This window comes from Etheostoma spectabile, chromosome 23 (genome assembly GCF_008692095.1).
Source record: "Etheostoma spectabile isolate EspeVRDwgs_2016 chromosome 23, UIUC_Espe_1.0, whole genome shotgun sequence".
NCBI lineage: Eukaryota > Metazoa > Chordata > Actinopteri > Perciformes > Percidae > Etheostoma > Etheostoma spectabile.
The window spans coordinates 179921-195164 of record NC_045755.1 but is presented as its reverse complement, the minus strand read 5'-3'; the positions used below and the strand labels follow the sequence as shown (position 1 = coordinate 195164).

The 15244-nt window shown below is 42.4% G+C and overlaps 1 protein-coding gene and 1 long non-coding RNA gene across 2 annotated transcripts in view; one reads left to right on the top strand and one right to left on the bottom strand.

The window, feature by feature from the left end:
- hmga2 (high mobility group AT-hook 2) overlaps window positions 1-15244 on the top strand; it is a 72498-nt gene that overhangs the window by 34863 nt on the left and 22391 nt on the right. The window lies entirely within an intron of this gene.
- The window catches only part of LOC116673213 (uncharacterized), a 20360-nt gene that overhangs the window by 1854 nt on the left and 3262 nt on the right, over window positions 1-15244 (bottom strand). The window contains exon 2 of the long non-coding RNA XR_004327786.1: window positions 2488-2491. This is a non-coding gene — a long non-coding RNA (uncharacterized LOC116673213). The remainder of the gene's footprint in view (window positions 1-2487; window positions 2492-15244) is intronic.

Genomic DNA, 15244 nt, shown 5'->3' with positions numbered 1-15244 from the left:
TGGCTGGTAGCAGCTTTCTGCGGGGGGAAGTGGCCGGGAGACGTGATTATGTTGCAATCAGGTGATTTAGTTCGTATTTGCATCAAACATTAAACACTGACTGCTGTAGCTTCACTGACTAGGCTACCCATCAAAACTATGCGCATCCCTGTGCCAGCTGCAGCTGCTGCCTACGGTACTTTTTATACACACGAAGAGCTTCACTTCTCATAACAAACCCCGTCGCACTAACGTCACAAACACACGTTGCCAACACGTCTATCTGTCTTAAAGGGGAAGGGTCGGACGGTAATAATCATGTAAAAGTAGCACGGTGGAAGTTTACTTTTCTATCAAGCAGCAAAAAAGGATTATGTCAACATCTCAACATCCTGCAATGTGACTAACGTGCATGCGCACATCGTGATGTCGATGCTAAAACACAATATCGTTCAGTCCTACTATGAATACAATTGAATTGAATTGAAAAGTGCGACAGTGGCGAGGAAAAACGTCCTTTTAGGGAAAAACCTCTGGAGCCACCCTAATCCAAGGAAAACTGCTGGGCAACAGAAAACATAAGGGCTGCAGGGAATAAGCTCCCCAGAGCTAGGTTAGTAACAAGTATTTCTGGGACATGTTTTTACACAGATGGAAAGGGAGAGGAGAGAGGAACTCAGTGTGTCAAAGGAAGGAAGTCCCCCGGCAGTCTAAAACTATTTCAATCAGGAGAGACTTGTTTGCAGATATGCAAAGATTTATTGTACATAAGCATAATAAACTACACAGTCTTTGGAGCTTAGACTCCATTGTTAAAGAATAATTTGTAAAAGGGGTAAGGAAGCCAAGACAATCCCCCAAATGTTACGAGAATTAAAGTGATAGAAGAAAGAAAGAAAGTATACTTACCCTAACTGCAGCAATGATCTGTAAATAAAAAAAAAAGAAAATTTAGTGATTCGTCCCCAAAGCAGTCCGCAAAATACTTCTGGTACTTTGGTCATTGGCATGACACAGCATCTCCTATTTTAATTTATAAATTAAATGAACAGAATGATTCCGTGGATGTGAGACATACACAACGGTGAAAAAGAGAACACCACCACTGGTTAAATGCAAGGTTACCAGAATATGGCTTTAGGTATCGTTGGTTTGCAAAGACGTCGTTGACATCTAGACGAATATGCGATGAGTAAGCAGGTGAAGACCGACGACCCAGCTTTTGCAAAGAGGTCTAGCAAAATAAATCCCGGCATCCCCGCTATATGGCGGCTCATGCCAGCAAACACAATGCAAAATAAAATCCTAACCATTTTTATCATCCTCGGCACAGCACTGGCAATCCTACCCAGTATGATAAATAGTTAAAAAATGAATGAATAACATATAGAATAGAGAAAATGCCATATAAATGAAATAACTCGTAATGTAGTGATTAAACCCCCAAAACAAGAGCAAAATTATTCCTGCATTTAGACATAGCCGGCAAACATAAGGCAAAATAGATCCCGGTATCACAGCGGTGTGCGACTCGCAAACACAAAGGAAAATAGAATGTCGGCACTCAGGTTGCAGCAATATGATACCTGCAAAATAAAAACAATTCAAAATTACACCATTTTGAGCCGGTTCCATGTAATGCCTTCACAATCTTGGCATCTTGGGCCAGTGGCAATTTAAGTAAGTAAGTAAATAATGTGATTATATAGCACATTTCACAGATAAAGATTGCAAAAGGCTTCACAATAAAATGTAATACAGTCAAAAAATTCAAAAGACAAGAAAATGAAATAGAAATATAAACCATGAAAAAAAACATCACTACTAAAAACTAAAAATGGAATGCCTGCAAAAGAAAGGTGTAATGTAATGTGTATTTATTTATGTAACCATTTATTTATTTACTTTTTAAAGCCCAGTACAATAATACTCTGAAGACGTGACAAGACAAACAGACCGCAAAGGGCACACCACAGTTATATGTATGCTTACCAGAAGTCAAGGCTATTTTATGCAAAATGCCAAGTGGAATTGGCTGCCCGAGGTCCGGGCTCCCGGGATCCTCTTGACTACAAGCAACGACACCGGTAATGATAATATGGTTAAAGTCAGTGCTCTGCTGAGGTGGTTACTGATGCTTTAGAAGCTTTTGGTGCTATCCGCAATGTAACTGCAAACTGCAGCCAACTGTGACTTGAACTGTAAAATGAGTTCAATATGCCTCTTTGTGGAAGAGCTGGAAACATTTCAATGCTTCTCTTCCTTCTTTTGTAAAGTTAAAAACCTATCCTGTGGATTAGTGATATTATAAACTCCCCACCTCAAACGATTTATAATTAACCTTAACATTATATGGTGCACCATATATTAATAAAATCTACAAATAGATGCTAAATTGTTGCTTTATACATCCAATGGCCACCATAAAGGAAAAAGTATGACGTTTTTGACCTGAACACCCGGGCTGAAGACACGTCACAAGAATGTGACAAAATGCATAGCAGCTACTCTGCTGCCTATCAACATGCATAAAAACAAAACACATTGAGTAAGAGAGACATAAGTGAGTATTCATACCAGATCAAAGTATTTGGATAAAAGAGCTGCCTCCCGATGAGGCTGAAGCAGCATGCTTAACATGCTGCATTAGGAGAAGAGAACCAATGCTACAAGATAAATGCAGACTATCATACTGATGAATAAAATACTTAATATATGTCTGTCTATAAAATAATAATTCCTATAAAATTCCTTCTATGGCTGCAACCTGGAGCCTCCCCCTCGTCATGCAATTGTATTTGCAGCAATGTCCCAGTGAAGAGTGACAACATTATAGAATATAAAAATAAAAAGGAGTCTTGGAAAGAGTGTAACTTGTTTATTGTTGTATTCTTGTTCGTGTGTGCAGATCCTTATCCCTCCTCAGGAAATCCTGCCGTTAGTTGGCAGAAATGGCTGCGTTGCTGTTACAGGTTTCATCAACTGTACGTTAACGTCAGGGACAAACAATAACATCCAGAAATCAGCAAGCAATATGTATGGCTACAATTGTTTATTTTTACGTTTTTCAATTGATTGCAACAAACGTGGTCACGAACTTACCTGTGACTCCGTCAGAAAATTAATTCACAATTTCCTATTTTTGACCCTATGAACTTACTGTTGGACACACCTCGGCATGAGACGAGACAGCACAAGACGGGACAACATGACATGGGATGCTTCAGGCTGCAGCCATACAGTCTTGGAACCATGCCACAGTGACCCGATCCGCATTACCAGTGGGCAGCAAGATGAATGACCAAAACGCAGCCCAATGAGACTGCCTAACTTTGAAGGGCCGGATGTCCCAGTTAATTTGAACATGCAGGTCCTCCGCCATGATGAAACCGAGTGAATCTGGCTGGTTCAGAGCCAACGGCTTGTGAGTTGGAATGTTGGCTGCAGGCCAGCTGTTTAGGTCACAGCAGGGCAGTGCGACGAGGCAATGCGGCGAGGCAGGTGCTGACGATCAAGGCCAACATCCCTAGGAACTGCAGTCCAATGTGAGTAACTTGCTGAAATAAATATTGCTGTTAGGTTGCTACCGTTTGCGCCCACGTGCAGACCAGCACAGCAGAAAAGGAACATTACAAGACAATTTTTCCCTTCAAGCTGTTGCCGCCACGGCGAAACCCCAGCCGCCAGCTTCCGCCGTCGAGGCGGACCTCCAGCCGCCGGTCTCCGCCGTCGAGGCGGACCCCCAGCCGCCGGTCTCCGCCGTCGAGGCGGACCCCCAGCCGCCGGCTCCCGCCGACGAAGCGGACCCCCAGCCGCCGGCTCCCGCCGACAAAGCAGACCCCCAGCCGCCGACGAAGCGGACCCCCAGCCGCCGGCTCCCGCCGACGAAGCGGACCCCCAGCCGCCGGCTCCCGCAAATGATGCGGATCCCCAGCCGGCGCCTGTAGAGACGGACGCCCATGGAGTGTGCACTGAACAGTCCTCCCTGGGATCCGCCTCGGACCCCCAGCCGGCACCCGCTAAGACAAGCTCCCAGGGAGTGTCCACTGCTCAGTCCTCCCTGGGAACAGTCCCAGACCGGCCGACCGGCCCCCCAGACCCAGACCGGCCGACCGGCCCCCCAGACCCAGACCGGCCGACCGGCCCCCCAGACCGGCCGACCGGCCCCCTAGACCCTGACCAGCCAACCTGCCCCCTAGATCCAGACCAGCCAACTGGCCCCCCTGACCCAGACCGGCCGACCGGCCCCACAGACCCTGACCCACCGACCGGACCCCCTGACCCAGACCGACCAACCAGACCACCCGACCCTGACCAGAGGCCTGACCCCTTTTGTCTTTGTCCCCTGTGCTCCCTGTTTGCTTCTGTCCCTAGTGCCTTTGGCCCCCTGGTTTCCCCGTCCCTCGGTCCCCTCTTTCCCGGTGTCTTCCGCCCTCTCGGGTGTTTTTCGTTTTCTTTTGGGTTTTGTTTGGGTTTTTGACATGGAATCTGTCTTGGGGGGGGGGGGGGTACTGTTGTGGTTTGGGGTTTTTGTTTGGGTGTATGTTTCCCTTCCTTTGGCCTCCTTGTTGTTGTCTGTTTTCTGTGGTCCTGTGTTACTGGCCCTGTCTTCTCCGTTGCTGTTTGTTTACTTTCCGCTTTATTTTGGTAGTCAGCTTCGTGTCTTGTCTTGCTTGTCTAGCTTCACTTTGTTTGTCTGATTGTCAGCCCCCGCCCTAATGTGATCCACCTGATGTTACCTGTCCCCGTTACTCATTACCTCTGTATTTAACCCCAGTGTTCCTTTGTCTCTTGTTGGATCATCCAGTCTTGTTTGCATTCCAGTTGTTTGCTTGTCGCGGTGCCCTGTGTGTCTTCCAGCCTACTTGTTTCCCTGTCGTCCTTGGCCTACCTGTCGGAGCTCCAACCACCCCCTGTGAGTTTCCCTGCTGACCTGTTTTTTCCCTTTGGATTTGTGTTTCCATGAGCCCTCATTTGGATTGTTTTTTGGACTCCTTCCGTTGCTCCTGTGTTTTGTTGAACTGGCACTTATAAACATTAGTTCCCTTTGCCTGCTACTCCGCGTCTGGGTCCTTCTTCATGCTGTCCCATAACACCACCAACTTATGTAACTTATGTTGCAGCCAATCCACTTTTGTGTTATTGGCGCGAGTCTCTTTTGGATTGTACCACAGACATAAAACAATATGGGGAACTGCAAGTTTAGAGATATATTTCTTGAATTTAGGTCTTGTTTAAAGCCAGTTCCTAATAAAGTATTTGAAGCCTACTGCTTCTTATACAAGAAAGTAATTAAACGTTGGGTGTACAGGCTCTGGAGTCTCATTCAAAAAGTGAGAAACATCGAACTGCTGTGAGGGGTCTCCAGCAAACGAGCCAAGCCATCAGTCAGTTCTTCCAAGTATCTGGTGGCTCCATCTCCATCTCCAACCCCAGGCCCATCCCCAGATCTGCCTAGGCAAGACCCACACAGCAGCTCCGCAACTCCCGTAAGCGACCTCCATGTTGCTTTGGATCACTAAGAGCGGAGGTGTTTTGGGTCCTCCACACGGTTACTAAACACAAGTGGGAATGAGTATATTGGGTAATTGTTTCAAACAGGTCTTAAAAAGGTCTGAAAAAGTCTAAAATTTGAGTTGGTGAAATCTGCAGAACCGTTTAGAGGGTTCCAGGAGACAATTTCCGCTCTCTGCTCCCCGCTCTCCGTTCCCTGCTCCCCGCTCCCCGCTGTGTTTTATGACCAACCCATCCACACCGACATCCTCTCTACTGCTGGTCTTCTACAGCAGTAGTTACTGTGGTGTATACAGCAATAAATGTGTGCAATACATATAAATTACAGTGCATTACTTTTTCGATATAAAATATATGTACGAATGGTTCATGAGAACAGCCTGTAAGGTTTTTATTTGTAGTGACTGTTTTTGTGTCATGATCTAGATGTGACTGGATGAGGTGCATTTAATTATTTTTAGATTGGTTGCCCTATAATAATCCTTCCCCGGGCTAATTGTAAGAGTGAGAGAAAAAGAGAATCAAGACTACAGAGAAACACTGAAGGGTCTCGGGGGTGGGCAGCAGCTTTGCCTCATTCCGTAAATTCTCAACCCCCCACCTTCCTCCAGCATCAGCTGCGGCCGGGCTGAAAGGCTGAATTCCAGCCCCTAGAGGCCTTTTTTCAGATAGGGACTTTACAAACATAAGGAGTTCTCTGGGATCTTTGGAGGTTTCCACATGTCACCTATCCCTCCATCCCCTAACTCCCACCCATTTTTTTCCTCCCTCTGGAAGAGTTTAATCATTTCACTCTGATAATTGGCTTGTTGACCTACTTCAGGGCTTCATCAGGAATTCCCCTGGTAACATTAGGCCATCACTATTGTGTTAGTGTAATTTCACACTAATATGTCAAACACAATCATATGTGGACTGGCAGTTAGTGTCAGGAAAAGTCAAGTTAACTAATTACATGCCTACAAGCTGAATTTCTGCAGGTACATTGGGATAAAGCACACCCCCTTACAAAATTCTCAGATGCACATTTTTAGTGCATTCAGAGAAGTTGAGCACTTACTTACCCACATTCAATATTTGTTTAACATAGGAAGTTGCATGGCTGTCCTTTGGTTTCCTGGCTGTTTGTGTAGTGATAGCTTGGATTTTTCCGTATTCCTTTCACAATGCATTTCTTTTAAATTCTTTAAATTGATGTGGACATTTACGTCATTAAAGTATTTCTGCTACCACTATTATAAAGCAGAAAGTGAGCTGTTCCAGGCCCGACAGGTTAATTCATAACATCTGCAACACTCTGTTAAAACAAGGCAGAGCTGAGTGCCATGCATAGATCCTTCCTGTTTCAAAGCAGCCACGCATACATGCTGGGAAAGCGCCACATGCATTTACATCAAATGGTTCCAAGACACTGAAAATATGCTGAACAAACAAAACCTATTCTGTATAAATGCAAAATTCAATACACCAAACAAGAAGCAAATAAATATTTATAAAGTCTAAGCAGACATATTGCATATCTACTTTTCTTCCTCTTTTCCTTTGAGGTACTCTGGGAACAGATTTCTCTTCAAACAGCAGAGGCGCCGATCCAATTTTTCTGCGTCTTTCTTTCCTTTCAGAGCACCCCCCAAAACCCTACCAACAAAAGCCTTCTTGTCTGCTAGGAATTTTCCACATTCCTTGCAACGACAGACATTTTTCTTCTGTACAAAGGGCCCTTGGGCAAATTCCCCCTAATCGCCGGGTTTAGTTGGATTTCTGATTCACAATTCACAAGTCTGGTGGGGTGTAATGGCTGGCAGGGGGCGCGCTAGTGCTACTTGCCTGTCTTTAAGACTCGTGGTTTATTTCCATCACTTCATATGCATATGGCTTTTATCCTAAGCCATATGGTATGTTGGTTGTTTAAGAGGAAAAACTATGGGGTAGCAGTGGTGTTTAAGTGTAATTTGATTGTGTTTTCTTCTGTATTTTTGATGCTATGCAGTGATTGAGTCAACAGAAGAACATCCACATAACCTTTTGAATACAGTACTTTCATTTTTAGAGGAAGACTTGCTTGTTTGAACAAGTTAGTCTGGAGTCACCCACACAATAACATGCTGTAATCAGACTCTCCCACGGAAGACATGTGAGTGTTGTTGACTACCAAGATTTAATAGTCTTCGCTTCTTTCAAAAACCCCAAGCCTGAATCTGGTTGGCCACTCATGTACGGAAGTCACATGGGGTCAAGTTCAAGGCCTAGCAAAGTTGTTGAAAAAAAAGAAAAGAATGCGATAGAAGAATGATAGAGAAAAGAAATAATGTGTATGGACAGAAGGAAAGACAACTTTAGAGTTGTATGACTTGTGATGCAAAAACTGTTACGTTTTGGCCAAGGCAGAGGTACTGTATGTGTAAAAAGCTTTCAGTTTGTCAGGGTCATCAAAATTAAAGGAGCATGAAAGTGTTCAGTTAGTGTTATCTGCTTTTCTGACTACATTGTACTTCAGATTGGAAATGTTGGTCTAAATTTTATTTTCGACCAAACATGTACAGTTTGTGTTTATAAATCACACGTCAATTAAAAAATTTGAATTCATCAATCTCTACGAGCCTATGCACACTGAATCTGATTCTTTCGTATTTGACATTGCTGTTTTTTTCCCTTCCAGCTGTTTTTCAGATGCAGATAAAAACAAGCCAACCAATCATTCATTCTAAATTTCATCATTTGAATGTAAATTTGATTAATCCCTTTAAGGTTTGGTTTTAACATGTGTCAGTTAAGTAATAGACCATAATTAACCACTTCAAAGAAATAATTATTTTAGTTGCACACTGTAGCTTCCATAATAAATTGAGTCATATAAATAAATGTTTCCCATAGACAGTTCACTTCAGCAGTCTGTGAATTCCCAAGTGATTAATCAAATGTTTACCTACCTAAGTGTTCTCTTTGGCAACATTTTAACAATTTAAATGATGAACATTCCATGTTCACACTCTGCACTAGCCTGACAAGCTAGACCCACATCAAGATGTTGGGTTTGGGAACTCAACTTTGGCAGGGCTCAATCTGAGGGGCAGGATAAATGGTTTCCTTTCAAATTCCCTCTACACACAATAGAAGAGCACTACAACCAACCAAAGCAACGCTAGTTGATAGACTGAACTTTTGCAAAACTCCCAACACATCTTCCTTTTTCAGTGCCGTTCTTTGTTCTTTTAGCTTAACTCCAAGTCTTCCAGAGTCATGGCCAAAGCTGAGTCGAAATATTGCTGTTCGCTAGCAGCAACAGCCATCTTCTTTGTTTTCAAGTAGCAGGGAATTCACGGAGAACTGTCGCAACTCTGCCTTCATGATGTTAAGCCCGCCCACCGACTCTATACACAATGTTATTGGCTTGACTAGAGTTTGGTTGTCCAGCTCGCACGTCAACGGAGAATTGCTAAACTGACCCTGGCTGCAATTTATATTTGCTGCTGCTATGGTGCGTCTAGATTTATAGGCTAACTCTACACAGCATTTTATCCAATGCATATCTCATGACTGACTTTTCATCCATGCAGACTTTTGTTTGTGCAGGGGGCATTGGTCAAATTATCCATTTGGCTTCAAAGGAGGTCCAAAGGTTAGAAAGCCCAGTAACGGTTAACCAGAGCAAACAGCAGCAGCACCTATTTTATAGGATTATTAACACTTTAACTACAAGGACAGCAGAGAGTTACACTTTATACATACAGTCCAATCAGGTGCACGTACACAAATACATATCAGATACAGTTATTAACATTTATTAATCATATACATGAATTACATGTCAAAACGTTGTAGTAGGACTATAACTTTTAGAAAATATAATCTAAAGCTGTTGTAATTGTGAAGATGTTGTTTGTGGTGTTGTAATATAGTAATGTAGTCTATAGTACTTAAAGGTTCAATAGGTAACTTCCATAAAAATATTTTGTCATATTTGCTGGAACTATCACTAATATTGACAGTAGTAGATTCTCTGTGAAGGAAAACAACAAATCATAGCCGAGGACTCTCTAAGGCAGTGTCAGTGACTGCTTATGAACTGCGGTCAAACTAGGCAGAGCTGTAAAGTGAGAAAGTTTGTGACTAGGGATGCTACGATTGTAGATTTTTTTGGTACAATACGGAAGAATCTCATGGTTTCAAGATTATTATGCATTATTTTATTGTACTACTAAAGTATAAAAAAAACTTAGATGTAAGTATTGCTGTCTTTTTTAGATTATTTTTCTTTCTATTGTAAATGTGCTGTATTTATATAGCGCTTTTCCAGTCTTAACAACTGCTCAAAGCGCTTTTACATCTACAGGAAACATTCACCATTCACACACATTCGTACACTGTGGCCGGGGCTGCCGTACAAGGTGCCACCTGCTCATCAGATAAACATTCACACACACATTCACACTCCGATGCGCAGCACCGGGGGCAACTCGGGGTTCAGTGTCTTGCCCAAGGACACTTCAACAATGACTGCAGGGGCGGGGATCGAACCACCAACCTTCTGATTGGCAGGCAACCGCTCTACCACTGAGCCACAGTAGCCCGCCGTTGTCTATTTATAGGACAGATTAAGACAGGAAAGTGGGAGAGAAAAGGGGAAATGACATGCAGCAAATTCAATTTTAATTCAATTCAATTCAATTTTATTTATAGTATCAATTCATAACAAGAGTTATCTCAAGACACTTTACAGATAGACCACACTCCAGAATTTACAAGGACCCAACAGTTCTAATAGTTTCCTCCAGAGCAAGCAACAGTGCGACAAAGCAAAGGGTCGCTGGTTTGAACTGAACCCACGGCCAATGCAACAAGGACTGAGCCAAGGTGCCGTTGCTCCGTACGATTGTGATTGTTTTTTTCTCCCATCTCGGAATGCTGCATGGACTTGCCAGACCCTCTTCCACATTGCTGTGGAGGAAGGTCTGGCAATGTGAGACTAGTCACACCACAAACAAGGCCAAGTTGGCAACAACAGTGCTCTCCTTCAGGCCCTCTGAAATCTAGAAAGGATGCACCTGTCCAGGGAGATGAACAGCATGATTTACCAAGTAATCAATTCGATTGAGAGATCTTCTTGCGGGCTTATGTCCCATAGGGGATGAAAAGTAAATAACGTTAAGTGGTAACTAGGGATCCACCGATCCAACTTTTTCAGTCCTGATACCGATATCAAAGCCCCCCTAATAAACTAACAAAAAATTAATAAATTAATAAAAGTGTGCGGCATACATAGGCGGACACTTGTGATAAGTTCCCCACTGTCATTTCCAACCAATCACATAATTTGTCCCGTCATGACTGTAGCAGCCCAGGTCATGTGCAATTCACAGTGAAGTTTACCCTGATCAAACCCACCTGGCGCCCTGGGTCTTGAAGTCGAGATCGAGGAGTGTTATCTCATTCAAACACACACCATCAACCTGGCTATAAACCTGATTGAGCCATTGGTGTGAAAGGGGTGTTAGAGCTTCCACAGCTCTGATTGGTTGCTTTCCTAATGCCAGTAGGAGCACTACTACCAAAGTTTTTTTCACAGATGATCTGATTGATGCAGTACTGTCAGAATATAGTTATAGTCTGAGAAAATGTGACGAAAAGTGGTTTTTATGAACGGCATCAACTTTACCAGCTTTAAAGAAGATTTGAGGCTGTCATTACACATGTAACTTTGTCTATCTTGTTTATTTATATGCATTTCATCAGTGTCTCATCCCCAGTAATTAAGGTTGAAAGTGGTTGCAGTAGCTTCAGCATCAGCTGATAGCGCAAACAACAAGAATGGACCACTAACAGACACTTTGAGCTCACACACTGCTCTCACTTAAATTTAAAGGTGCTTCCACTGAAATGCTTGGATGGTAAAACAGCTTTCCAATGTCGTGATTAAAGCTTTTGTATAGCAGTGCTTCAGTCCTTCGTGTGTATCTACACATTATGCGTTCAGGCATAGTACTGAGTGTAGGCCACCTAGGTTTTGGCAGGGAAAAAATACACTGTAAAATAGGGAACAAAATAAAATAAAATAGAAAATTACATAAAATATTGTAAAATAGGGGTCACATTTACACACATATAGCGAGTGAAATGTGAACCATTACGTGGCTTGTGTTGACAGCCTTATTGTTTTTGATATACAATAACATTTTATAAAGTCCATTCATGCTCCCTGGAGAATTTACCCTGTCTGTTTCAGACACTCCATGAGTCTTTGGGATATGCTGTCAGCTTTTCACACAAGGCTCACAGTCAAATAGGGAAGCTGTCATTAGGTTCGTTGAACACATTCATGCTCCTTCTGTTTGGATTTCTATTACCCTGTAGTGTTTCCTGTAACACCACCCTGTTTTTTCATTCTGCCTTCTTAGAACCTATTGCTGGGCCAGTAATGTTTCTTTCTTTAGACTTGCCATGTTCTATGCAAAAGTATGCTGGACAAGAGAAACAGGATTACACCAAGCTGTCTACAAGTTGTCTCAAGAGTTGTCTACATTCAAGATTCAAACAGCTAATGTGATGCTGGAGAGAGTGCATGGTGAGTGGCCCACCTCTTCTAATAGGTGGGGCTTATGTGAATGGTGGCCGGTACAAGGTACTCAGCAGGACAAAGGCATTTCTCACCGAATCACTTATAGCAGCTGGGCCAACAAGTGATTCATAGGGTTAGGTCCAGGCAACATCAAAGAGTGCTACTCTGTAAAAGACAATGCTGCCATTTCTCTTCGCTGGTGTAGACAGGAGGGGGCTGGTTTGGGGCGGTGGGAGAGAGGCTCTACCAGCAGAAGTGGCGTCTGCACTTAAAGGTATTGGGTTTCACAGATGTTTTTTGGAATACTTTGTCCAGATGCATTTCAGTAGGTTTTACTGTCAGACTGTAACATTGAGGACTCTTCATCCTTTGCCTTTATGGTCACTGTAACTACATTCAGTTTTGCACCTGTTGTTACTTTAATTAATTTTAAAGTATTTATTTAAACCCTTACTTAATAATTTTCATAAAATTCATAAAATATGCTATGGAAACTATGGATGGCCATTCTACCAGGAAGATAATACAAATTGATGAAAAATCATTGTTTAAGCATCAGAATTATGACAAAGTCAAAGTTATAATTTATTGTTTCAGATTTATGACTTACTGAATCAAAATATAGATTTTTTAGATTAGTTTTTCAATTCAATTATTATTATATTATTTTTCAATTATGTTTTTTGTAAGTTAGTCTTGCTTTGCCAGACCGTCCTTGAGAGTCTGGCTACTCCACATAGCATTCAGGGATGGGAGGAAAACGTGCTCTGGTTTCATGGCATTTCTTTAAATGAATCAGAATTCATTCATGGACAGTGCTAAACGCCGCACAAAGCCGCTGCATAATAGTGCATAGTCATATGAGAGAAAACGCAGATTGGACAGATATTTTTTTACAGAATGTAATATGTTTTGATTTCTGTAAGGTGATTCAATACATAACATGATTTAAACAACGTAAAAACAATACACTATATGAACAGTACATTACAGAAGAAGAACATCTGACTGTTGTGTATGCTGTTGTAGGAACAGGTGGAGTTTTCTGGCGATGTGGTCGAGCACCCACCTACCCAACAACAAAGGAGGGGAGGGTTTTTTAGAAGCCTGGCAGTGTTCACAGGGTATGCATCCTCTTCTCTGTGTGCACTGGTTTCTAAACTCTTCCTTCACTGCTGCTTGCATTCCTCATGCAGGTCCTATCCGGTGTTGACATGGACTCCATTACTGTGTTTGAGCATACTGCCAGAGCTGGCACAGAAAACACCAGCTGTTTGAACTGATCACTGGAGGGTGTGGGGGGTTAGGGACATGGTACTCTCTCTTTTTGGGGCCAGCAGCTGGCCGGGCTTATGAGCACCAGGGACTCTACATTTTCTTTTTACATTCTCAGATCTAATGGAGGGTTCAGCTGTTCAGCTTTGGCCAGAGCTACTTCCTGTGCAGTTGTGAGCTTGTGAATATCCTTCGCTCCACAGTGTTTGTGCAGTTTAAAGGCCCTGATACACCAAGGCAACTGCTGTGACATCACCCTAGTTTGTATGGTGTGTGCACACCATCACCACGCATCGGCCTTTGGCTGCTTTTTTTGGCCAATTCAACTTTGTTGGTTGGCATCGACCATCTGCTGAACAGCCAATCCATCTGATTGGCAGCTTGAAAACCGTAGTGAGGAAAGCAGACAAACTGTGAGAGCACCAAGCCCCCAAGATCAGTACCATGTCTTAAAGCAACCATGGGCTTAGTGGCCAATGGTGGAATTGCAACGTTCGACGATCCTGTGGTCGAGAAAAAATAAGTTTAATAAGCAAATATCCTATACCGTGAATTTTAATACAATTCAATTCAATTCAATTCAATTTTATTTATAGTATCAATTCATAACAAGAGTTATCTCAAGACACTTTACAGATAGAGTAGGTCTAGACCACACTCCAGAATTTACAAGGACCCAACAGTTCTAGTAGTTTCCTCCAGAGCAAGCAACAGTGCGACAGTGGCGAGGAAAAACTTCCTTTTAGGCAGAAACCTCGGACAGACCCAGGCTCTTGGTAGGCGGCGTTTGACGGTAATACAAGAGTAATACAAAGACCATAATAGACCTCCCTCTCTCTGCACTGTATGCACTGCTAAACAATTATCCCCCTAGCGAGCAAGCAAGCTTACGAGCCTGCCGGCCATCTTCTACATTAGTCAAATGTAACATCTTAATGTTTCTTTCACACACTTGTGTCACATTGTAGGAGAGCCATTGCTATCGCCACAATTTAGTTTAGCTTATTTTCATGAAACCAGTGTATAATTAATCAACATTTTACAGTGCAATCAACTAATTATGTTATATTTATTTATTTATTTTATTTTATATAATTTATTTTATACTTCTAATTATGAGTATTTATTTTTGCTGATCCTGTCCAACGTGTATTCTTTAAATAACAGATGCCTTATTCAGACATGCAGCATAGCATTATGCTATACACAGGACCACAATCAGGCAATATATTTAAAAAAGAATGTACTCTACGTAGGTCTATTTTTAATATTTTACACAAATTTACTGACTGAATTGAACTGAAATTGACTGAAATGAAGACCAACAGCCAACTTAAATTAAAAACTATAAACATCAGAGTAAACACAGAACACAGCGGTAGAAGAGTGAAAAAAGGAGAGAGATGACAAACGAGCAGGCTGTGGCTCTAAAGTCTCTACAGTCAGTTGACTTTTTGGCCTTTGCAGTAGGTCAAGTAGTGCTGCCTTTCCGCAATTTCCTCAAGAAACTTCCATTAGTTTGTGACAAACTTGATTGACTTTAGATTCATCCTATCTTCATCCATGGTTGCACACAATAAAGCCAAACACACAGTTATATGTTAAACAGTTTACGTTATCCACAGAAAAAAGCTATGCTGCTTTTATGTGCTAGTCAGAAGATCCTACTTCCCACTTGTGAAGTTGGAATTATGAATTTTTTATGTTGAAAATAATGAGTTGAGGGAGTGTTTATGTGCAACTTTCAATTCGAAAACTTGCATTTACCATAATTCCGATAGCACCTGAGGGCAGCATAAAATGCAACTTCAGAAAGTATTCATCGGCGGCGACTGACGGTGCGTCAGGCCCTTAAGGCCAACTTGAAACCTTACCCAGGTTGTAGCTACATGGTTTATGGAGGACCAGGTCTACCATATT